Below are 24,677 nucleotides of genomic sequence, written 5' to 3'. Positions count from 1 at the left end.
AGGTTACTCCAAGTCTCACAAAGGTAGTGAAGATCAAGGAGCTGCCCAGAGGTTACAGTCAAGCCAGTTTATATGGCCTAGTGCAATTCCCCCCCACCCCCGCCACAACCCCCTCTCTTCCAAACTGATTGCTTAAGGTTTTCAGAGTTACAATCTTTATGCAAAAAATCTACCCAGCAACAAAGAGAAGAATAAAAGGTTTTTCATAAAATAGCACTTCACTATCCAGTGGGCAAGAATATCAGAAGAAGATTTCTAATGGCCTTCTGTTAAATGAATTAATGTCTGAGTATGCAAGGTCTTCTTAGTTTAGCCCTTATCAAACAAGAGAAGGCAAGCTACTGTTCTCACAGTCCATTATTAAATAGTTGCCTAACTAAGACTGCACTATTTCCTTGCCTAATCGAATCAATGCATGGTCTTTCTGGAAATAGTCCACTGTTTGACTCCCTAGCAGAATCAGGAGGCTATCTGACTGGGAAAGCAAGGCTTCTCTCCCTCTTTTAAGAATAGTCTAAGGGTAATAGTCTATCTTTGTTTTAATGATTTTTAACCCTGAGAGGAGGACTTCACTAGGAATGTTAACTCTTAAGAGGGACTATTCCACTCAAGAAGAAAAATGGAAAAAAAAAAGAGTCATACAAGAAAATTGTGACAAGTTGACCAAAGAAATCAATTAAATCCATTGAAAGTAAAAATAACCAATTGGAAAAAGAAACACAGAATATAATTGAAGAAAATAAAATCCTAAAATTTAGAATTGAACAATTAGAAATAATGAATCTACAAAACTACAAGATTCCATCAACCAAAATAAAAAGGATGCAAAAATTGAGGAAAATGTAAAAGGGGAAAAATGACCTGGAAAATAGATCCAAGAGAAAAAAATCTACAAATCATTGGACTACTAGAAAGCCTGGACCACTAAAAGAACCTGGAAAACATTATGCAGGATATTATAAGGGAAAACTGCCCCAATATATTAGAAGATAATGATATAACAATTGAAAGAATCCACAGAACCTCTCCAGAAAGAGACCCTAGGATAAAAACTCCAAGGGCTGTAACAGCCAAATTTTAGAACCTTCAAATAAAAGAGAATATTGCAAACAGCAAAAAGAAAACAAATTAAATACACAGGGAACACAATTAGACTGACACAGGACCTATCAGCCTCAACACTGAAGGATTGGAAGAACTGTAATAACATATTTTGGAGAGCTAAGGACCTTGGATTGCAATCCAGAATGAAGTACCCTGCAAAATTCAGCATGTCAGGGGAAAAAGATGGATGTTCATTGAAATACAGGACTTCCAGAATTTCCTGACACAAAGAGCAGAACTGAACAGAGAATTCAATTGTCAAATATATGATTGAAGAGTAAAAAAAAAAAAAAATTAAATGAAAAAAGGGACTGAAAATACAAAATTGTTTTAAACAAATGTTGGTTCCTAAAAGGGAAGACATAACAATTCTAATTCTTTAGAACTTTTACTTCTCTATGAAAAATTAAAGGGTAGAATATAATTGAGGAGAATTAACCTAAAGAATAAAACCTAAGAAGATAAAGAAAAAGCTTCAAATAGAGGAGTTAACTTTAACTTAAGTGTCTCATTATATTCACTTTAATCACAAAGTGCTAAGCACCTTGTCTAATGATGTCATCATAAGCTCCAGCTACCTGAGACAGTCTCTATTACTTACAGTCATTTGTAAAGTTCTCAGTGAGACCTCTAGAACTTCCCAGGACTTAGAGTTATTCAGGATTCTTACAGTTAATTACATCAGTTTCAAGTTAATTGGGACAGCTTCCAGTGCTTCACTTAACAAGGTGGGGAGGACTTGGGGGAGGGGCACAAATAACTCAAGGAATGATATGGCTTTGGATGATATTTTACTTTGTGTTCATGAAAGATACTAGAAAAGGGGGTAAGGTAAAAAATGATTATAATTATAATTTGATACAATTTGAGCCAATGCTGCTTATCAAGCAATTAAGTAAACAACCTGTGATGATATCTTGATAACAATAGGAGCTTATCAAGCAATCAAATAATTGAACAGTCTAGTGATGCCTTATTAATAATATTAGAACAGAAGAGGCAAATGTTTTACAATTTTAGAGGGAAAGAAGGGAGAATGTGAATGCTGAATAAATTCTATTTAATAGATTTAGTCCAGTGAGGGAATAAGATACATTCTCACTTGGGTTTAAAAATCTAACTTAATCTACAGGGAAGGGGGTGGGGTGGGTAAGGTATGGTAAAGATAATGGAAGAAGGGGATGATAAAAGGGAAGGAAAGATATAAGTGAAAATAAACTGAAAGTTAAATGTCAAAAAGAAAGTCAAAGGAGAAAGGTAGTAAAATTTTGTTGAGGAGGAATAAGAGAAAGGGAAAGATGAATACAAAAGGAGAAAGTTAGCATGGAGGGAAATACAGAATTAGTAATCTTAACTATAAATGTGAATGGGATGTAATGCCCCAAATGACAGAAATGGATAGCAGAATGGATTAAAAACCAGAGTGCTAAATATGTCGTTTACAAGAAACGCATTTGAAGAAGAGAGATACATGTACAAGGTTGAAGCAAAATATAATATACCTCAGGTGAAGTAAAAAAATATTGGGTAGCAATTCTAATCTCAGACAAAATAAAAACAAAAATCAATCTCATTAAAAGGGAGAAGACAGGAAACTACATCTTCTTAAAAGGTACCATTGGTAATGTAGCTATATAATTTCGAAACATGCATGCACCTACTGGTATAGCATCCAGATTCCAAGAGAAAAAGCTGAGTGAATTACAAGGAGAAATAGACAGTAAAACTTTAATAATGGGACACCCTAATCTCCTTGTCTCAGAACTCGATATATCTAACAACAAAATGAACAAGAAAAAAGTTAAGAAGGCAAATGAAATCTTAAAAAACTTCGATATGATAGACCTCTGGACTAAACTTAATAGGGATAGAAAAGAATATGGCTTTTTGTTGGCAGTACATGGCACCTTCACCTAAATTGACCCATGTATAAGGTCACAAAAACCTTAAAATCAAATGCAGAAAGGCAGAAATAATAAATATACACTTCTCACATCATGATGCAATAAAAATTGCATGCAATAAAGGATAAGGGAAAGATAAACCAAGAACTAATTGGAAATTAAATGCTTTATCTTAAATAATGGGGAAATCAAAAAACAAATAATAGAAATAATTAATAATTGTATCCAAAAATGATAATAATGAGAAATCATAACAAAATTTATGGGATGCAGCCAAGGGTGTTTTGATGGGAAATTTTAAATCTCTAAATGCCTATATGAATAAAATAAAAAAGAGGAGATCAATTAATTGAGTATGCAACTAAAAAAAGCTAGAAAAAGAACAAATAAACAACCCCTAATAAATAACAAATTAGAAATTCTGAAAATCAAGGTAGAGATTAATAAAATGGAAAACAAGAAAAGCATTGATCTCACAAATAAATCTAAGTATTGGTTATATAAAAAAGCCAATAAAATAGACAAACCTCTCATTTAAAAATGAAAGGTAACCAAATTATCAATATCAAAAATGAAAAGGGTGAACTAACCACCAATGAAGAGGAAATTAAAGAGATAGTTTGGAGCTATTTTGCCAAACTATATACCAATAAATTGGACAACTTGAGTGAAATGGATTTAGAAATAAACAAACTACCAAGATTAACAGAAGAGTAAATAAAATTACTTAAATAACCCCATCTCAGAAAAAGAAATTGAAGAAATTATCAATAAACTCCCTAAGAAAAAGTCACCAGGGGCCAGCTAGGTGGTGCAGTGGATAGAGCACCAGCCCCGGAGTCAGGAGTACCTGAGTTCAAATCAGGCCTCAGACACTTAATAATTACCTAGCTCTGTGGCCTTGGGCAAGCCACATAACCCCATTGCCTTGCAAAAAAAAATAAAACAAAACACTAAAAGAAAAAGAAAAATCACCAGGGTCAAATGGATTTACAAGAGAATTCTCCCAAACATTTAAGGACCAATTAACTCCTATTCTACCTAAACTATTTTAAAAATAGGAGAGGAAAGAGTTCTGCAAACTTCTTTAAAGACACCAACATGGTGTTAATACCTAAACCAGGAAGAACCAAAAGAGACAAAAAAAATTATAGACCAATCTCCCTAATGAATATTTTTGCAAAAATCTTAAATACAATTTTTAGCAATGAAACTACAACAAGTTATTACAAGGATAATACAACATGATCAGGTTGGACTTATGCAAGGTATGCAGGGATAGTTCAACATTAGGAAAACACTGAAAATAATTAAATATACCAGTAGTAATACCTATAGAAAGCATATGATTATCTCAATAAATGCTGAAAAAGCCTTTGATAAAATACTGCATCCATTCTTACTAAAAACACTGGCACATTTAGGAATAGATGGAGTTTTCCTTAATACAATAAATAATATCTATCTAAAATCAATAAATATTATATTTAATAGAAATAAACAGAGTTTACCCCATAAATTCAAGGGTTAAACAAGGATGCCCATTATCACCATTACTATTCATTATTGTATTGGAAATGCTAGCAGTAGCTATAAGAGAAGAAAATGAAATTGAAAGAATCAGAATTGGCAATGAGGAAGCAAAACTTTCACTCTGCGAATGGTATCATGGTATACCTATAGAACCCAAGAAAATCATCTAACTACCTCCCTGAAACAATTAACAAATTTAGCAAAGTAGCAGGAAATAAAATAAACACACATAAACCATCAACATTTCTATATATGAACAACAAAGCACTAGAACAAGAGAAAGAAAGAGAAATTCCATTTAAAATAACTATAGACAACATTAAATATTTTGGCATCTACCTCCCAACACAAACCCTGAAACTGTAGACCAGAATTATAAAGTCAAATAAAGTCAAATCTAATTAACTGGAAAAATGTCAAATGCTCATATTTAGGTTGAGCTAATATAATATAAATGACAACTCTACCCAAATGTAATTACCTATTTAGTGCCATACCAATCAAACTACCAAAATCACCACTTTCCCAAGCTAGAAAAATTAGTAACAAAATTCATCTGAAGCAACAAAAGGGATAGAATAACAAGAGAACTGATGGAAAAAAATTGTAAAGGAAGGTGGCCTAACTCTACTAGATCTAAAACTATACTATAAAGCAGCAATCATCAAAACTGTATCATATTGGCTTAGAAATATAATAAGGGATCAGTGGATTAGGATAGGTTCAAAGGAAACTGCACATTTCATAAGCCATACCACAATAAAGTCAAAATGGGTACAGGATTTAGACATAAAGAGCAATACCATAAATAAGATTAATAGACCAAAAAAATTCTATCTCTCTGATCTATGGAAAAGGAATAAATTTATGACCAACAAGAATTAGAGCACATTATAAACTGCAAAAGGAATGACTGACTATATTAAATTGGAAACTTTTTGCACTAATAAAATCAATGTTGCCAAAATTAAAAGAAAAGCAGAAAGCCAGGAAGCAATCTTCACAAATAGAATTCCAATAAAGGTCTAATTTCTAAAATATATAATTGCATCAAATTGATAAAGTCACTAGTCATTCCCTATTTGATAAATGGTCAAAGGATATGAACATACAGTTTTCAAATGAAGAGATTAAAACTAAATATAATCATATAAATATATGCCAAATCACTACTGATTAGAGAAAGGCAAATTAAAACAATAATGAGGTATCATCTTATACCTATTAGATTAATCCAGATGAGAAAAAGGGAAGTTGATCAATATTGAAGAGGTTGTACATGGATTGAGACATTGATGCATTGCTAGTGGAGTTGTGAATGAATCCAACCTTTCTGGAGAACAATATGGAACTAGGACTAATGACCAATAAAACTATTCATACTCATTGACTCAGAAATTCCAATTCTAGGACTACATCTAGAAGACACTGTAAAAAAATGCGAACAGTCCTATATGTCCAAAATATTCCTAGCAGCTTTTTGTAGTATCAAAGAATTGGAAATTGAGGGGATGCCCATCAATTGGGGAATGGCTAAACAAGTTATGATACATGAACACTATGGAACAGTTTTGTTATATAAGAAATCATAAATGATCAGACTCTAGAGAAGCATGTAATGACTTACGGGATCTAATGCTGAATGAAGTGAGTAGAGCCAAGAGAACAATGCGCACATCAACATTATGAGATGAATAACCTTTATGGAAATAACTCCTTTCTACAATCCAAAGAGCTAGGACAACTGTAATAGACTGGTAATGGTCTATGTTATCCCTAACCAGAGGAAGAAAAAAAAAAACATAACAGAAAAAAACACCCCTACAAAATCTGATGAACACATTTTTCTTATCTTTTTGCATAATGATTTAATATTATTACAATAATCTTTTTGAGGGTAAACATAAATCCCCTTTCCCTCTCCAAAGAAGATGAGAAACCTAAAGAACAGTGAGAGAGAAAAAAATGTACTTCAGTCTGTGTTCATATTCCAATGGATCCGTTTCTGGGGTGAATTGCCTTCTTTATCATAAGTCCACCAAAAAAGTTGCTTCAATATTTTTCCTTCCAATCTATTCCTCCCCACTCTCATTTATTCCATTTTCTCTCTCCTTTCACTGTGGCCCTGTTCCAAAAAAATGTGTTGTATCTGAGTACCATAATCTTCCCTTGCTTCTGTCACCTATCCCCCCCACTCTCCCCCCATTTCCTCTTATCCCAGCCCTTTCTTCTCATTTTTTCTAGGGTATGATAGATTTTAAATCTGTATGTTATTTCTTCTCTGAGCCATTTCTGATGAAAATGAAGGCTCACTCATTCCCCCCTCACCTTGCCCCATTCCACTCCATTGAAAAAGCTTTTTCTTGATTCTTATATGAAATATCTTAGTCCCTTCTTGCTCTCCTTTCTCTTCCTCCCAGTACTTTCCTTTATCACCCATTGACTCCATTGTTTGCTATATTGTACCATTATATTCCATTCCTTCCTGTGCTCATTCTAACAGCTCTTATAAATGAAAAAGTTCATATTAGGTATCAGTATCTCCTTCTCTTGCAGTAATACAGATGTTCAGTTTTGCTGGACAGTTGATTCTTAGTTGTAAACCAAGATCTTTTGTCTTCCAGAATATCATATTCCAAACTCTATGATGCCTTAATGTAGATGCTGCCAGAACCTCTGTAATCATGCCTGTAGAGCCACAGCAGTTGAATTGCTTGTTTGGGGCAACTTTTAGTATTTTCTTTTTGACTTGGGAGTTTTGGAGATTTTGGGGGGTGGGATCTCTTTCTGGAGGTGATTGGTGAATTCCCTCTATTTCTATTTTACCCTCTGCTTCTAGGATCTCAGAACAATTTTGATTTATTATTTCTTTTCTTCTTTTCTTTTCTTTTCTTTTCTTTTCTTTTCTTTTCTTTTCTTTTCTTTTTTTTTCTTTTCCTTTTCTTTTCTTTTCTTTTCTTTTCTTTTCTCTTCTTTTCTCTTCTTTTCTTTGCTTTATGTTTTGCTCTTAAAACCAAATGTTTATTAAGAGCATACATAAAACCAATTTTCTGGAAAGCAGTCACCGATACAGTGATTCACATACACACACATATACACGTACAAAAAAACAAAAATGTATGTACACAGTTGAAAGCATGATTTAAGGACATTCCCTGCTACATACTTGCTTGTATTTTTTTCCACAAAATTTGACACTTAAAAAAATTACCCTAGGAAAAATCTTCAGTCAATAATCTAAAAATTAGCTGCATGTGAATTATTAAAACACTGAGACCCACTCTTACTAAAAGATCATTTGTCAAGTTTCAAAACAAAACAGTGAGAGCAGAACAATAGACTGTATTACATTGTGTTTCTTTTTTTAACCATTGTTCTTTTAAGATTTTGTTTATTTTGAGTTTTACAATTTTTCCCCCTATAATTTTCCCCTAATCTTACTCCCTCCCCACCCCCAACAGAAGGCAATTTGCCAGTATTTACATTGTTTCCATGGTATACATTGATCCAAACTGAATGTGATGAGAGAGAAAAATCATATCCTTAAGAAAGAAACATAAAGTATAACAGACAGCAAGATCAGACAATAGGTTATCATTTTTTAAAATTAAAGATAATAGTATTATTCTTTGTTCAAACTCCACAAAGGATGGTATTCTCCACTTTAGACAGCCCCAAATTGTCCCTGCTTGTTGCACTGATGAAATGAGTGCGTCCATCAAAATTGATTATCACCCCCATGTTGCTGTTAGAGTGTACAGTGTTTTTCTGGTTCTGTTTATCTCACTCAGCATCAGTTCATGCAAATCCCTCCAGTCAACCCTGAAATCCCATTCCTCCTGTTTTCTAATAGAACAACAGTATTCCTTGGCATACATAGACCACAGTTTGCTAAGCCATTCCCCAACTGAAGGACATTTACTTGATTTCCAATCCTTTGCCACCACAAACAGGGCTGCTATGACTATTTTTGTACAAATGATGTTTTTAAACCTTTTTCATCATCTCTTCAGGTAGTAGTATTGCTGGATCAAAGGGTATGTACATTTTTGTTGCCCTTTGGGCATAGTTCTAAATTTCTCTCCAGAAAGTTGGATGAGTTCACAGCTCCACCAACAATGATCATTAACCTTTCTGGTCATATTGGCCAATCTGAGAGCTGTGAGGTGGTACTTCAGAGAAGCTTTAATTTGCATTTCTCTAATAATTAATTATTTAGATTAATTTTCATATGATTATGGATTACTTTGATTTCCTCATCTATAAACTGCCTTTGCTTATCCTTTGACCATTTGTCAATTGGGGAATTTTTTTTAAATTTGACTCAGTTCTCTATATATTTTAGAAATTAGTCCTTTGTGAGAAACATTAGTTGTAAAGATTGTTTCCCAGTTTACTACATTTCTTTCAATCTTGGTTATAGTGGTTTGTCTGCAAAACCTTTATAATTTAATATAATCAAAATAATCTAGTTTCTTTTTAGTGATGTTCTTCATCTCTTGCTTCCTTAGTCATAACCTGCTTCTCTTTCCATAGACCTGACAGGTAAACCACTGCTTGATCTTCTAGTATGGTAAATGTATTGTTTTTTATGTCTAAATCCTGTATACATTTAGATCATTTCTTTGTAGAGGGTATGAGTTGTTGGTCTAATCTAACTTTCTTCCATACTAACTTCCAATTTTCCCAGCAATTTTTAACCAAGAGAGCTTTTGTCACAATAACTGGACTCTTTGGGTTTATCAAGCAGCAGTTTACTACAATCATTTCCTGCTATTATACTTATTCTATTCCTCTGGTCCACTACTATATTTCTTAGTCAATACCAGACAGTTTTGATGACTGAAGCTTTATAATTTTTGATCTGGAAGGGCTAAGCCACCTTCTTTTGTTCTTTTTTTCATTGAATCACTGGAAATTTTTGACTTTTTATTTCTCCATATGAATTTGCTTACAATTTTTTTCTAACTCACTAAAGTAATTTTTTGGAATTTTGTTTGGTAGGATAATAAAGAGGTTGCTGAGTTTTGATAGAATTATCATTTTATTATATTAGCTTAACCTGTCCATGAGCAGTTGATGTTTGTCCAGTTATTTAAATCTGATTTAATTTGTGTGAGAAGTGTTTTATATTTGTTTTCAAAAAGTATCTGAGTCTGCCTTGGCAAATAGACTCCCAGATATTTTATATTGTCTGAGGTAACTTTGAATGGAATTTCTCTTTCTAGCTCTTCCTTATGTATCTTGCTAGACATATGTAGAAAAGTTAAGGATTTCTGAGGGTTTATTTAATATCCTGCATCTTTGCTAAAATTTCTGATTGTTTCTAGTAGTTTTTGGATGATTTCTTGGGATTCTCTAGGTATACCATCAACTCATCTGCAGAGTGAGAATTTTGTCACTTCTTTCCTAAAACTAATTCCTTCAATTTGTTTTTCTTCACTACTGAAGCTAACATTTCTAATGTAATATTGAGTAGTAGTGGTGATAATGGACATCATTGATTCACCCTTGATATTATTGGGAATGCTTCTAGACTCTCCCCAATTAATATAATGCTTGTTGATGGTTTCAGATAGATACTGCTTATTATTTTAAGGGATAGCCCATTTCTTCCTACACTCTGTTGTTTTTAGGAGGAATGGGTGCTGTATTTAGTCAAAAAAATTTTCAGCATCTATTGATATACAATTATATAATTTCTGATAGGTTTGTTGCTGATCTAATTAATTATATTAACAGTTTTACTTATACTGAACCAACACTGCATTCCTGGGATGAATTCTACTTGGTCAAAATGTATTATCATAGGGATAACTTGTTTTAATCATTTTGCTAAGATTTTATATAAGATTTTTACAAATATATCAGGGAGATTGGTCGATAATTTTCCTTCTCTTTTTTAACTCTTCCTGGTGTGGTATCAGCAACATATTGGTGTCATAAAAAAGAATTAGGCAGAGTTCCAGCTTCACCTATTTTTTTCAAAGAGTTTATATAAAATTGGAACCAATTGTTCCTTAAATGTTTGATGGAATGTACTTGTGAATCCATCTTACTCTGGAGATTTTTTTTGTTAGGGAGATCAATAATGGATTGCTGAATTTCTATTTTTGGGACAGGATTATTAGGTTTTTAATTTCCTCTTCATTTAATCTTGGCAACTTATACTTTTTAAAAATATTCATCCCACAAAAATCTTTTTTTTTAGATTTTTCTTTTTTGCAAGGCAATGGGGTGAAGTGGTTTGCCCAAGACCACACAGCTAGGTAATTATTAAGTGTATGAAGCCGGATTTGAACTCAGGTTCTCCTGACTCTAGGGCCAGTGCTCTATCCACTGCACCACCTAGCCACAATCGTTAGCGAAATGATTACAAAATGTTATCAATAGGATAATACATTATGATCAAGTAGAATTTATCCCAGAAATGCAGGGTTGGTTCAATATTAGGAAAACTGTTAGTATACTCAATTATATCAATAAAAAAACTATCAGAAATTATATGATCATATCAATAGATGCTGAAAAAGCTTTTGACAAAATACAGCATCCATTCCAACTAAAAACACTAGAGAGTGTAGGAATAAATGGTTTGTTGCTTAGAATAATTAGCAGTATCTATCTGAAACCATCAACAAGCATTACATACAATGGGGAGAGGGGAGAGGCATTCCCAATAAGATCAGGGGTGAAACAAGCATGTCCATTATCACCACTACTATTCAATATCATATTAGAAATGTGAGCTTCGGTAATTACAAAAGAAAAAGAAATTGAAGGAATTAGGATTGTGAAGGAAGAGACAAAATCCTCACACTTTGCAAATGACATGATGGTGTCTACCGAGAGAATCCCAAGAAACCATCCAAAAAAACTACTGGAAACAATTAGCAATTTTAGCAAAGTTGCAAGTCATAGAATAAAACCTCATTAATCCTCAACTTTTCTATATGTCTAGAAAGATACAGCACGAAGAGCTAGAAAGAGAAAAATCTCATTCAAAGTAACCTTATACAATACAAAATACCTGGGATTCTATTTGCCAAGACAGACTCAGAAACTTTTTGAAAAAACATATAAAACACTTCTCACTCAAATTAAATCAGATTTAAATACCTGGGCAAATATAAATTGCTCATGTATAGGTAGAGCTAATAAAATAAAAATGAGAATTCTACCAAAACTAAACTATCTGTTTAGTGCCCTACCAATCAAAATTCCAAAAAAATGCTTTAATGAGTTAGAAAAAAATTGTAAGTAAATTCATGTGGAGAAATAAAAAGTCAAGAATTTCCAGGAATTTAATGGGAAAAAAGTGCAAAAGCAGGTGGCTTAGCCCTACCTGATCTAAAATTATATTATAAAGCTTCAGTCATCAAAACTAGTTCGTACTGACTAAGAAATAGAGTGGTGGACCAGTGGAATAGACTAGGTGCAAAAGCAGGAGACAATTATAGTAATATCCTGTTTGATAAACAGAAAGAGTCCAGCTATTGGTATAAAAACTCTCTCTTTGATAAAAACTGCTGGGAAAATTGGAAGTTAGTATGGAAGAAATTTAGATTAGACCAACACCTCACACCCTTTACCAAGATAAGACCCAAATGGCTACAGGATTTAGACATAGAAAACAATACTATAAGCAAATTAGAAGATCAAGGACTAGTTTACCTGTCAGATCTATGGAAAGGGGAGCAGTTTATGACTGAGGAAGAGATGAAGAACAACATCAAAAACAAACTAGATGATTTTGATTACATTAAATTAAAAAGATTTCGCACAGATATAATTACTGTAACCAAGATCAAAAGAAATGTATTAAATTGGGAAACAATCTTTACAACTAATGATTCTGACAAAGGACTCCTTTCTAAATTATACAGAGAACTGTGTCTTATTTAAAAAAACAGTCATTCCTCAATTGACAAATGGTCAAAGGATATGCAAAGGCAATTTACAGATGAGGTTATCAAAGTAATCCATAGACATATGGAAAATTGCTCTAAATCATTAATTATTCAAAAAACACAAATAAAAGCTTCTGTGAGGTACCACCTCACACCTGTCAGACTGGCCAATATGACAAGAAAGGATAATGATCATTGTTGGAAGGGTTGTAGAAAATCTGGGACACTATTGCACTGTTGGTGGAGCAGTGAACTCACCCAACCTTTCTGAAGAGAAATGTGGAACTATGCCCAAAGGGCAACAAAAAATGAGCATACCCTTTGATTCAGCAATAGCACTACTGGGGCTTTACCCTGAAGACATGATGAAAAAGGGCAAAAATATCACTTGTAGAAAAATATTCATAGCAGCCTTGTTTATGGTGGCAAAGAATTGGAAATCAAGTAAATGTCCTTCAATTGAAGAATGGCTTAGCAAACTGTGGTATATGTATTTCATGGAATACTATTTTTTTATTAGAAACCAGGAGGGATGGGAATTCAGGGAAGCCTGGAGGGATTTGCATGAACTAATGCTGAGTGAGATGAGGAGAACCAGAACAACACTGTATACCTTAACAGCAACATGAGAGTGATGATCAACCTTGATAGACTTGCTTGTTTCATCAGTGCAACTATCAATGACAATTTTGGGCTGTTTGCAATGGAGAATACCATCTGAATCCAGATAAATAGCCATGCAGTTTGCACAAAGTTTAAGGACTATTCCCTTTAATTTAGGAAAAAAAAACATTTTTTATTGTCTGATTTTGTTATCTCTTATACTTTTTATTTCTTCCTTAAGGATTTGATTTCTCTCTCATCACACTCAATTTGGATCAATATACAACATGGAAACAAAATACAGAATGACAGATTGCTTTCCATGGGGGTGGGGGGAGGGAAGTAAGATTGGGAGAAAAACTGTAAAACTCAAATAAAATATTAAAAAAGCTTAAAATTAAAAAAAAAATATCCATCCCTTTCACTTGGATTGTCAAATATATTGCCATAGAGCGATGTATAATAATTCAAAATTTTTACTTTAATTTCCTCCCCGTTGGTGGCTAATTCACCTTTTTCAATTATGATACTAGCAATTTGGTTTTTGTCTTCTGGTTTATAATCAAATTGACCAGAGTTTTATCAATTTTATTGTTTTTAGTTGTAAAAGCAGCTCTTGGTTTAATTTATTATCTCAATAGTTTTCTTAATTTCAATTTTATTAATTTCTCCTTTAATTTTCACAATTTCTAATTTGGTTTTTAACTGGGAGTTTTTAATTTGTTCTTACTCTATTTTTTATTTGCATATTTAGTTCATTGTTTTCCTGTTTCTCTAATTTATTCATGTAAGCATTTAAAGATATAATATATCCACTGACAGTCACCTCGAGTATATGCCATAGGATTTTGTTTGTTATTTCATTATTGTCATTATCTAGGATGAAATAATTAATTCATTCTATAATTTATTTTTTTAATAAAGTCATTATTTAAAAAAGAATTAATTTAATCTCCAATTAATTTTGGATCCTATATCTCCTTGGCCCAATAGGGCATATGATTTTTAATTTCATGATGATCTAAAAAAGATATATTCACTATTTCTGACTTTCTATATTTGATCATTAGGTTTTTATGCCCTAGTACATGGTCACTTTTTGTGTGAGTGCCATGTACTGCAGAAAACAAGGTATATTCCTGTCTATCCCCATTCAGTTTCCTCCATAAATCTACTACGTCTAAATTTCCTAAGAATCTATTTACCTCTTTTACTTCCTTTTTGTTTATTTTATGGTTAGATTTGTCTGAATCTGAGAGTGAGAGGTTGAGGTCTCCCAGTAGTAGAGTTTTGTGGCCTATGTCTTCCTGTAGCTCTTTCAACTTCTCCTGTAAGAATTTAGCTGTTAGATAATTAGGTGCATACATATTTAGTATTGAAATTGCTTTATTGTCTATAGTACCTATTGGAGGGTATAGTTCTCTTCCTTATCTCTTTTAATGATATCTATTTTTGCAACTGCTTTTTCTGAGATAAAGATTGCTATCCTTGATTTCTTCACTTTAGCTGAAGTAAGATATATTTTCCTCCAACTTTATACCTTTACTTTATATGTATTTCTCTTCATCAAATGAGTTTCTTGTAAGCAACATATTGTAGCATTCTGTTTTTTATTCCATTCTGCTGTTTACTTATGTTTTAAGGGAGAGTTCCTCCCTTTCACATTCAAAGTTATTACTAACTCTTTATTGCCCTTCATGCTATCTTCCCTCTTTTTTGTACTTTTCCACTTTTTTCACTTTATCCGTATTCACCAGTATTTTGATTTTGAACACTGACACCTTCAGTGTATTTGCCTTCCTTTATCAACCCCCATCCCCTTTCTTTCCCCTTTAATTTTCCCCTTCTTCATTCCCTTCCATCTGTTATTTCCCCATTTCTCCCCCTCCTTAGCCCTCCTTCCCTTTTCCCCCTTTTAATACTTGAAAGGTAGGATAATTTTTTTTTTTACTTAACTGAGTGTTTTTAAGTTAACTTTAAGCCAAGTCTGATGAGATGAAAATTCAGGTGGTTCTCACTTCCTCCCTGCTTTCCCTCTATTAAATAGGTCTTTTGTACATCATAATGTAATGAGATTTGCTCCATTCAATCTCCTCCATCCTCTTGTCTCCTTACTGTCCCCCCTTTTAAGGAGGTATTATTTTTAAATCGTTTTATTTGAATCACTGAAAAGTTATGAGTGTCCATCACTTCTGGCTAAGTATATTCTCTTTAATTGAGTTATAATTCTCAAGAGTTATTAGAGTCTTTCTCCCGGGTAGAGAGATATAGCCAGTTTCATCTTATTAAATAACAGTTTCACAGATAAGTAATGAGTGACCATCACTTTTGTCTAAGCATGTTTTCTCTAATAAAGTTACAATTCTCAAGAGTTATGAGAATCTCTCTTTGAGGTGAAGATATAGCCAATTTCATCTTATTGGGTAGTAATTTTTATTTCTAACCTTTTTTTTTTGAACTTCTCATGTGTCTCTTGAGCATCCTATTTGATGTCAAATGTTTTCTATTTAGTTATGGTCTTTTCATGAGGAAATATTGGAAGTCTCCCATTTCGTTAAATGTCCATCTTTTCCCTTGGAAGAGAAGGCTCATCTTTGCGGAATAGTGGATTCTTGGCTGCATTCCAAGCTCCCTTTCTCTTCATAATACCTCTTTCCAAGCCCTTCAATCCCTTAATGTTGATGCAGCCAGGTGGTGCATGGTTCTGTGGTTCCTTGCTTTTTTAATTGTTTCTTTCTGGCTGCTTGCAGTATTTTCCCTTTTAACTGATAGCAATTTGGCCACAACATTCCTTGGTGTTTTCATTTTAGGATATCATTCCAGAGGGGATAGATTTATTCTTTCAATAACTATTTTGCCCTCTGGTTCCATGAGATAAAGACGATTTTCCATCACTGCATCCTGCAATATTAAGTCCAGGCTTTTGTTCTCTTCAATGTTTTCAGGAAGGCCTATAATTCTCAGGTTGTCCCTTCTTGATCTACTTTCAATGACATTGGTTTTGTTGATGAGGTGTTTTACATTTTCTTCTATTTTTTTATCTTTTGGTTTTGTTTAACAGTTTTGTCATCTCATGAAGTTATTAATTTCCACTGAATCCATTCTTTTTTGTTAGTGAAGAATTTTTTTCATTTACCTTTTTCAACTCCTTTTCCAGTTGGTCAATTCTATTTTTGAAGGAGAGTCTGAAATTTTGAAATATTTGAAATTTTTGAATTTTGAAATTCAAATTGAAATTGAAAAATTTTGAATTTTGAAATTCCATTTTCCCAAGAATAGTTTTGAGAGTTATTTTCTTTTTGCATTTTTCCATTTGAGAATTTGAAAGAATTATTTTCTTTTTGCATTTGCCCAATTGAGGATCCAAGAGAATTATCCTCATTTTGTATTTGTCCAATTGTATTTTCCAAGGATTTTTTCCTTTATGTGAGATGTTAATTTTCTCTTGAGTTTCTTTTCCCAATTTTTTCAATTGATTTTTAAACTCCTTCCTGATTTCTTCAAGGAAGTCTTCTGGGCTGGAGACCAATTCAAATTCTCCTCAGAAGTGCTACATCTCTCTTTTTGAGTGTTTGAGGCACTCAGCAGTAGGGTCTGAGTTGTCCTTGAACAATAGGCTGGGCCTCAGGGAAGGAAGTTAATCTCCCTTTCAGCTGAGTGAACTCTGTTGTCCACACCTGAGCCTGAGGGCATGCGGGGTTTCCAGTTATTCTGAGAAGAGGGCACTGCTGAAAGTATAGAGCTCAGGTCCTTTGCCCAGCTGTTCATTTTTCAGGCTTGTTCTGTGATCCTCTGTGTTGGAATTCACCTTATCATGAATGGGGCTCACCAGTGCTCCTCTCCCCCTTAGCCAAAGATTCCACAGCTAAAGTTGATACTTGGACCCTCCACTCACCAAAGCCTCTGGGTCTGAGGCCGGTCCTCTGCCTTCCCCCAGCTGCTGTCCCTGCACTAGCCCTCTGGTCTCCACTTCCGGTTCACCAATTATCCTCTGAGACAGCCCTTGCTAGTATCTGTTACTCTCCTATCTTCTCTTTCTGGGTTTTGTTGATCAAATTTCTATTTAGAGGTTTCTTTCATGTTGTTTTTGAGGGGAACCAGGTGCACTTAACATAGTGCCTGTCTTCTCTCTGCTATCTTGGCCAGAAGTCCTTGTATTTCTTTCAACAAGCTGCTGATTTTGTTTTCATGATTTATCTGCATTGCTCCCATTTCTCCTACCAATTTTTCCTCTACCTACCTTAATTGCTTTTTTTCAAAGTCTTTTTTGGGGTGAGTCCATTTTCTATTTCTTTTGGAGGATTCAGGTACAGAAGCTTCCATTTTGTCATCATTTGAGTATATATTTTGGTCTTCCATGGGACCAAATTTTTTATGGTCAGATTCCTCTTTTTCTATTTCTTGCTCATTTTATCAGCCTATGACTGATTTACCTCACTTCCAAGGCTTTGTAGTTTTTTGGGACAAGCCATAGGGATTTTAATTCCTCCAAGAGTCTCCTCAGAGGCTCTCTTGCCTGTGTTCAGGTACTCCCCTTTGCCCTGGAGCTGTGAGGATGATCCCTGCTCAGTTATTGTCATTGGGAGCCCAAACTGCAATCTGCAAACAGCCTAGTCTTGCCCCAGGGAGAGCAGAGAGACATCTGCTGTCTCCCCTACTCCCTTACAATATTTGGGCTGAAAGCTCTGGATTGTGCTTGGTGGCTCTGCTGACTCCTGCTGAGGTTCTCACCACAGGGCTACTCTGAGACCAAAGCTCAGCTCTGCATTCACTCTGGTGTGGCAGAGTTCTGTCACTACACCTTCTAACAGTTCTGGATGATGAAACTGCTTGCTCTGCCATGGACCCAAGTGCCCAGCCTGGCTGTGCTGCACTGCAGTTGCACTGTGGCTTTTTCCAACCCTTGGTCCTGGTGGAACAGACCTGTCCAAGATATCTTCTAAGTTGTCTTGTACTGGGAATTTGTATCACTCAGTCCTTCTCAGGGTTCTGCCCCTCTAGACTTTGGCTAGAGTCATAATTTGACAGTTTTTGGAGTTTTAGGGGGAATGAGTTTCTGGAAATTTCTACTTTCATGCCATTATCTGGGCTGCGCCCCTGAGGAACACTTTATAAATAGTTATCACATATGTATCTCTTCCCCTTAATCCTAATTCCTAATATCAAAAATTACTAATTTGTAAATATGTTCAGCAAAATATGTATGTAAAAATGTTAAACTGAATGTTCTCTATTGAGGGCAGTGCTATAGTGACTTGGAAATATGCAAGTCCATAAGAATGAAAATGAAAATAAAAAATTAAATTAAAATTAAAAAATAATTTTAATCCAAAAAATTTTAAAAATTTCTAAGATTACAAGGTATTCTCCAATAGATAAATGATCAAAGCATAAGAATAGGCAGTTTTCAAATGAAGGCATTAAAACTATATATGAAAATCATTACTGAATAGAGAAATGCAAATAAAACAACTCTAAGGTACTATCTCACACCTATCAGATTGACTAAGACAACAAAATGCAAAATGATGAATGTTGGAGAGGTTGTGGGAGGACTGAGACATTAATGCATTCTTCATGAAGTTGTGAACTCTAATCATTCTGAAGAGTAACAGAACTATCATCAATAGAGCTGTTCCTACCCTTTGACCTAGCAATACCAATTGTAGGTCTATATCTAAAAGAAATCATAAAAAATGGGGAAGGTCTCACATGTTCCAAAATATTCAAAGTGCTCTTTTTGTGGTGGCAAATTATTTGAAATTGAAGGGACTCTCATCAATTGAGGAATGACTGAACAAATTATGGTATATGAATGATATGGAGTACTATTATTCTATAAGAAACCATGAATGCTTGGTCTCTAGAGAAACATAGAATGAATTACAGTGCTCAGTGAAGGGAACAGAACCACGACAACATTGTACCCATTAGCAACTCTGTGAGTTGAATGCAGCATCTCTCAGCAGTTCAGAGAGTTAGGAAAGACACCTCTAGGACACCTGATTTAGACAATGCAATCCATATTCAGAGGAAGGAAAAGAAAACAAAGGAAAACAAAACCAAAAAACCCCTATAGAATCTGAATGAACAATACATTCACTTTTTAAAATTTTCTCTTATGTTTTTCTTTCCTCTCTTGGTTTTCTTTCTTTCCCATTAATCTAAATTCCTCATACTGAAAATGACTAATCCATAAACATGTTAACTACAAATGTGTATATAAAATATTCACTTGACTGTTCACCACTGAGAGGAGGGGGAAAGGGAATTATGTAACTTAAAAATATGCACATGCATGTGAATGAATGTTGAAAAAAACTTACATAATAATTAATTAGAAAAATAAAAATATCAATTGGAGAGAAGAATCAAATAAATTAAACATTAAACATATTTGTTTATTATTTTAATTTTTATGTAAAGATAGTTTTCAACATTCATTTTTTTGGGTAACATTTTTGACCTCCATACTTTCTACTTCCCTCTCTTTCATTTTCTTACCCCTTAACAACAAGCAATCAGATATAGCTCATATATTTATTAAACATATTTCTATATTTGTCATGTTTAACCTTTTTTTGATCAGGTATGGCAAGAACATCTTCCTCTCCTGTATGTTCCACTGAAATGTGACTCATGGAGGGAATTATTTTCATCAAACTCTGGACTTCAGAATTCATCTCAAATTAGTTTCCTATTATTTGACAATTTTTTTGAGTTCCAATGAATATTTTAGTAGTTGCAAGGTTCATGTTTCCTGGGTTTTGTTAACAAAGTGAGAAATTATAAATCTAGACTTGAGGGCACTTAAAATATTCCAGTTTTGAGTCTTACTGTGCAAAATCAAGATAGTAGAGAGAAGTCAAAGCATTCTCAGAACTTTATCCAGTTTGCCTCTGAAACATCTTTAAATGAAGTCTCTAAAGATGCCGTAAAGTGAAAGAAACAAAAAAAAAGACAAATTTCTCAGATCAAGTTATTCTGAAGGGACTTCAGGAAACTTTGTCTAGGATGGATAAAAGGGGAGTTCATTCCATTGTAAGTGGAGGGACCAGGAAGCCAGAGGAAGACTTTTAGCCACAACACAGTTCAGTAAACAACTTACCTGCTCCCCCGCTCATCAGGTCAGTAATATACTTGGTCAGTAGTGAGGGTCCTAGTTATAACTAGGTTAGCTTACCCTAATGGAGGGAGGAAGCCCAAGGGCCGGATTTCCCAATGAGGAAAACCAGAGAGCAGATCCTTGGCCCCCAGTACCATAAACTTAGTACTGTGGTGCCTATGACTCAGGAGCAGAACTCCTTTCAAAATGAGCAAAAATCACAAAAAATGTGCTATAGTGACAGAGAAGATCAAAATTTCCTTTAAAAAGAGGAAAGCACTGATAAAATAACTTCTTGTGAAGCCTCAAAGGACTTTTTCTCAAATTCAAAGAGTCTTCTTGGAAGAGTTCAAAAAATATTTTAAAAATCAAATAGGAGATGTAGGAAAACATTGGAGAAAGAAACTATAGTCAATCAGGAGAATCATGGAATATTGGAAAAGGAAAAACAAAAATTGACTGAAGAAAGCAAAATTGTTAAAAGTAGAATTGACCAACTAGAAAAGAAGATACAAAAGTTAACTGAAGAAAATCCTAAGTATTAGAAGTGGGCAGGTGGAAACTAATGATTCTATGAGACATGAAGCATGTATCACGTGAAACCAAAAGACTGGGACAGTAGTAGAAAAATGTAAAGTAATTCTTAGGGAAAATGACCAACTTGGAAAATAGATCCAGGAGAGACAATTTATGAATTATTGATCTACTTGAAAGCAATGAGTTACAAAAGTACCTGGAAAATACCTCTAAGAAAATTATGAAGGAAAACTGTCCTAAGATCCTAGAGCAAGTCCTTGAAAAAATCCACCAATCACCTCCAGAAAAAGATCCCAAAATAAAAATTCCAAGGAATATTGTAGTCAAATTTCAGACTTCTCAGATAACAGAAAAATATTGCAGGTAGGCAAAAATAAACAATTCATATATCAAGGAGTCACAGTCAGCTGTGACTTATTGGGTTCAATGTTAAAGGAAAGGAGGATCTGGAATATGATATTCCAAAGGACAAAGTAACTTGGATTACAACCAAGATTAAACGTATCCTGCAAAATTCAGTATATGTTTTCAGGGGGAAAATATGGATTTTCAATGAAATAGAGAATTTTCAAATTTACCTGATTAAAAATAATCAGAATAGAAAATTTTATCTTCAAATTCAAAACTCAAGAGATATGTGCAAATATAAAAAGAAAAAGAATGTTAGTCAAAAACACCAAACTGTTTACATCTCTATATAGGAAGATAATGTCATATAACTTTTTAAATTGTATTTCTATTAGGATAGTTGAAAAGAGCATATTTAGACAGAAGGTGTGGGTAAAAATTCATTATTATGTGATGAGTCTTTTAACTATTTTGTAAGACAATTAAAAGGAGTGCAGATTCATGCATTGTATAGGTGGAAACTGTCTATGATAAGATGATACTTTAACTCTTGAGAATCATAGTTATTAAGACAGTTAAAAGGAGAATATTAAGATAGAGGATGTGAATATAAGTTGATTATGATGTTTTGTTTATGATTTAAGTTATTTTTAAATAATTAAGACATAAAAAGGAATTATACTGAGAGAGGAAAGCAGAGGCAAAAGAGTATCAATCATATCACATGAAGAGGCACAACAGACTTATAATAGCAGAGTGAAAGAAGGAAAGTGTGAGCCCTGAGTAAATCTTACTTTCAACAGATTTGGCTCAAAGAAAGAATAACACCATTATTATTCTATATTGTGCCAGAAATGTTACCATTAACAATACAACAAAAGAAACTGAAGAAATTAGAAAAGGCAATGAGGAAACAAAACTTTCACTCTTTGCAGATGATATGATAATATTCTTCCAGAATCCTAGAAAATCAACTAAAAGCTACTTGAAACAATTAACAGTTTTCTCAGAGAAGCAGGATATGAACTAACCTTAGCATTTCTATATATTACCAACAAAATCCAGAAGGAGAAAGTACATTCAAAATATCTGTAGACAACTTAAAATATTAATGTCTGCTTGGCAAGATAAACTCATATACTGTATGAATATAATTATAAAATAATTTACAAAAAAATCAGAATGAAGGTAGAGCCAAGATGGTAGTGTAAACCCCTACAAATATATTCAAATAATAATTCTAAACAAATTCAGGAGTCTCTGAGCCCACAAAAAATGAAGGAAAACAGTTTCCAACCCTAAACAATTCAGAACGTCAGCAGAAAATATTTGTTGCAGCAGGATGAGAGAAGAGTTCAGCATAGCTCAGACCATAGCAGTCAGACCAGCATCAGCAATCTAGGAACAAGTAGGTAGGTTAATTATTTGGTGGCAGCAGGGGTTGTTTAAAGACCTCTGAGACTTTGACTGTCAAAGACAACTTAGAAGTTCCACAGGAAACTTCTGTCACACTAGGTTGAAAATGGAGAACAACCCCAGAGACCATAATCAGGCAGCCCAAGTTGTGGTAGGCTATCCCTAGTCCCTGCAATTCTGAGGCAATATAGGGAGACACTGAATTAACAGTAGCAGCCCAGGAGATCTCAGTCCATAGATGGCAAGGAGATCATAGGGAGGTTATGGGGATAGCTTTGCTAACACTGAGAAAGAACTCTGTTGTTTTCCCATATTCATAACTGGGTCATAGTCCTGGGTCTTGGCCTCAGGGAGAGAGGCATAATAGCAAAATAGAACTTGCTGCCACAAGGTAGAAAGGATCCTCTTCACAGTTCCAGAGAAGGAAGGAAAGAATGTCAAAAAGAAAAGTCACAAAAGCACAAGAGCACAAGAGCACAGGGGAAGAGAGTAGTAAAAATCTCTCGAATTATATCACCTTGAAAGAACTGAAAACTTCCAGGTCCCTAGAAGTATTCAGAAAACAGCTCTAAAAATCCCCAGAAGCTTAGAACAGTCTGGCCTCCACTCTGGAAGCAGAGTCCTACTTTAATAAAGGGTTAAACTCAAGACATTGGCTGGGAAAATGAACAAAGAGGGAAAAAAAAACTCTGACAAGAGGAAATTATAATGGTGACAAGGAAGTTCAAACTGCACACTCAGAAGAAGATAACAAAGTCAAAGCTCCTATATCTAAAGCCTCCTAGAAAAATATGAACTGATCTTAGCCCATGGAAGAACTCAAAAAGAATTTTTGAAAATCATGTAAGGTAGATAGAGGAAAAAATTGATAAAAGAATTGAATGTGATGTAGATAATAATGAAAGAGGAGTCAGCAGCTTGGTAAAGGAGATATAAACAAAATATTCGTGAATATAATACCATAAAAATCAGAATTGTCTGGAAGGGAAGAGGCAAAAAATACCCTGAGGAATAAATACCCCAAAATTAGAATTGATCAAATGGGAAAAGATGTAGAAAAACTCACTGAAGCAAGTAATTTCTTAAAAATTTGAATTTAGGGGTGGCTAGGTGGCACAGTGGATAAGAGCACCGGTCCTGAAGTCAGGTGTAGCTGAGTTCAAATCCAGCCTCAGACACTTAATAAATACCTAGCTGTGTGGCTTTGGGCAAGCCACTTAACCCTGTTTGCCTTGCAAAAAACAAACCTAAAAAAATTTGCATTTAGCAAAGGAAAATTAATGCCTTTTTGTACAATTATTATTTTATTTTTCTAATTTTAAATTATGAAAGTTTTTCAGCATTTATCCATATGTATATCATATTTTTAAGTAACATAATTTGCTTCCACTCTTCCTTAAGTAGCAAAGTCAGGTAAATATTCATTGTATATACACATTCATGGTTAACATGTCTACAGATGGGGGGTGGAGCCAAGATGGTGACATGAAGGCATCGAGTCTTAGGAGCTCTCTGATAAAAACTCATAAACTAAGGACTCTAACTAAACTTTCGAGAGACAGAACCCAAAAAGGGACCTATTGAGGCAGTTCTCCTACTCAAGGTAACCTGGAAAAGAGCAGAAAGGCTCTGCTCCCAAGGGCCGGAGGGGCAGCCCACCAGAGGGGTGGCCCACCGGAGCCAAAAAACTTCAACCTCCCGGAGGCAGCCCCAGGGCGCTGGAAGCCTCAGCTCACAGCAGCTGGGGAGTCTCCTGAGCTGCACCCCGGGGAACACCTGCACAAAGTGGGGGAACAGCAGGGGACCTCTGCCACAGTGAGCACGTGGAGCCCAGTGCTCAGGGCACACAGCAAGCAACCTGGTCTTTCAGCAGCCTAGACCCAGAAACAGAAGCAGGTGGAGCCAGTAAGTGGAGCCCCCAGGGCATGAGCCCATTGAGCTGAGGGAGGGGAGTGAAGAAAGACTGCAGAGCTCTTTCCTCTGCCTCTGGAACAGGACTCTGGGGCTCTGACCACATTCAGATCCTGATCGCAGTCTAGGCCCCCCCCAGAGAACAGCAGGGACCTCCCCACCTCAACCCCGTGGCAGAGGGAGGTGCTTATGGTCATTCACAGACCAAGAGGGAGGACAGAGCCTCACACACTGAGACCCTTGTGGGAGTGTCCCAAAAGCTCAGGAGGCACCCCCCAAAAAACAGGCTTAGGCTGGGAAAATGAA

The sequence above is a fragment of the Macrotis lagotis genome, chromosome 5 (assembly GCF_037893015.1).
Source record: "Macrotis lagotis isolate mMagLag1 chromosome 5, bilby.v1.9.chrom.fasta, whole genome shotgun sequence".
Classification (NCBI taxonomy): Eukaryota; Metazoa; Chordata; class Mammalia; order Peramelemorphia; family Peramelidae; genus Macrotis; species Macrotis lagotis.
Note: the sequence above shows the minus strand (reverse complement) of the source record.